This window comes from Fukomys damarensis, unplaced genomic scaffold (assembly GCF_012274545.1).
Source record: "Fukomys damarensis isolate Sample0158 unplaced genomic scaffold, DMR_v1.0_HiC HiC_scaffold_39, whole genome shotgun sequence".
NCBI lineage: Eukaryota > Metazoa > Chordata > Mammalia > Rodentia > Bathyergidae > Fukomys > Fukomys damarensis.
This window is the reverse complement of record NW_022900951.1, coordinates 127,760,959-127,763,358: the sequence shown is the minus strand read 5'-3', so window position 1 is coordinate 127,763,358 and position 2,400 is coordinate 127,760,959.

Here is a 2,400-nt window from a genome sequence, read left to right as displayed (position 1 = left end):
CCCCCTGCAGTGGTCCCGGTGAGATAGGAAAGTGGGAAATAAAAAAACACACAGAGACTTGAAAGAAACTGAGTCTTGGGCTGATCTAAGCTGCTCTGGGCAGCAAAGACAAAGGACTCCCAGGACGTCCAGTGTTTACTCATTACAAGTGTGGGAGGGGGAGCTGGGCAGGCTTCTGGACACCTGCTGATAGTAAGGACCAAGCAGGCAGGACTAGAGATGAGGGCACAAGAGAACACTCGGTTAATTCAGAGGGGAGGAATTTAGTTGGAGTCAGTTGACCTTGGCTGGAAGTGAACTCAGCCAAGCCCTGCTACTTCATGGACTAGGACTTAAGTCTCTGTAGCAGCCATTAGCAGAGGAGCAATACCAGCCCAATTTTGATAACTGACAGGCCCATTTGAGTCACATTAGCTTCGGTCAGACTCCTGAAATATACACAGCCAAACGATAGAGGGGCAAGAAGCTTATGCCATTAATAGCCTGCTAACACTGGGCAGAGGTGTCTGCTACAGGCATAGTGGCACACGCCTGGAATCCCTGTATTCAGGAGGCTGAGGCAGGAGGATTAATGTGAGTTTGAGGCCAGCCTGGGTTACATAGTGAGACCCCGTCTCAAAAAACAAAACACAATGGAACAAAAAAAATGAAGGGCTGGGGAAGTAACTCAGTGGAACAGCACCCTGGATTTAATCTCTAGTACCACAAAAGAAAGGGGAGAGAGGAAGGGAGGGAGGCTAAGAAACAGAGACAGAGACAGACAAACACAGGGAGAGAGGCAGAGAGAATGCACTGAATTGAATTATTTTCTCTATGTGGTTTTGTGATAAAGGCCCGCTGGATGCTGTTCTCATTCAATCACAGCACTTTATTTTTTTTTTTACTCTTTCCAATTTACTTTTAAACGTGCTGAGAGTCAGAAATACATTAAAAAGGCCTATTCCAAAAAGTCCTATAGCTATCTCAACTCCATATAGTGACCTTTTTCTTTCTTTTCTAGTACTGGAAATTGAACCCAGGGCCTTTACACTGAGCTACATCCTAAAGTCTTCATAAAATCTTTATTACTAAGTCACTAAATTGCCTAGGCTGGTCTCAAACTCGTGATCCTCCTGCCTCAGCCTCTCAGAGTGCTGGTACTACAGGGGTATACCAGCCCACCCTGCCAGGTGACTGAACTAGTCTCTGTTTCATCCTTTTTTTTACAGTAAACATGTGGGCCTTTGCACTCTTTTTTTCCCCACATAACACATTCTAGAACTGCCCCCCCCCGAGGTGCTGGGGACTGAACCCAGGGCTTTTGCACTAAGCTACATCCTCAGCCCCTTTTATTTTTTTGAGTCAGGGTCTCACTCAGTTGCCCAGACTGCACTCAAACTTTTGATCCTCCTGCTTCAGCCCGGCCTCCTTTGGTTACTTATTCCATTTTGTTTCCTTGTTACTGCTGCATAGGGTTACTCTACACACATGCAACAGTTTCTAGTGCAATTGCTACAGTAACCTTGTGTTTCTCGGCTTCCTCTAGCAGAGCCTTCTACACGCAGGACTGCTGGTTCTGAGAAAGTCAGCGCAGACTCACTCCGCGTGCCGCACACGCCACACAGCCCAGAGTGCTGGGGACGGACACAGAAAAGGTGCTAGAGATGAGACCAACAATAAACAGGTGAGAGGAGCAAGCACATCACACCAGAAGGCCAGAAGCATCACGCAGCACGCTGAGATGGGAGCAAAGCCCCGGGAGCAGGCGGGGTGACAACAAGGGCCCTGGGCGGGGATCCAGGCCACCTCGGGAAAGAGCATGCATTTGGCCTCCAGTGATACGGGCAAACATCGCAGGGATTTTACTAGGGCCGGTGTGGTATGTAACAGAAACTCTCACCTGAGAACCCTTCTGAAAAACTGAGGAAAACACAGAAAGGAAGCTAAAAACACCCCAGCCCAGCCCCCAGAGATCCTGAGTATCGCTATGTTAGCAGGTTGTTGTAGGGTTCCTGTGAGCACCCTGGATAATGTGCCAAATTGGTACTTTAGTGACTGGTTTTGCACACTGCTTTTTCCCACTTATTAGACCTGTTTCCACTGCCAGCTCTGTGTTTGACGTCCCTGTCATTTCTCTGATGGCAAGTTCTCCACACAGCCCCGTCTGAAGCGCTCCTAAAGTGCAGGCGGATCCGTTCGCTGTCCGTCCTCGGGCTGACCAGTGCGGGCACAGGTAAGGAACCCTCCCGAGCAGGGATGCGCGCAAGCCGCCCGCCCTCCCGAGCGCACCGATGGCGCGACGCAACAAGCGCTCTGTTTCACGGCCGTGTGCGCTCATTGGCCAGGCAGCCAGAAGGGGACTCTGGCGTCGCCTGGCAGGGCCAATAGTGTTGAAGCAGGTTCCCGGGGGCCCAGGGCGAC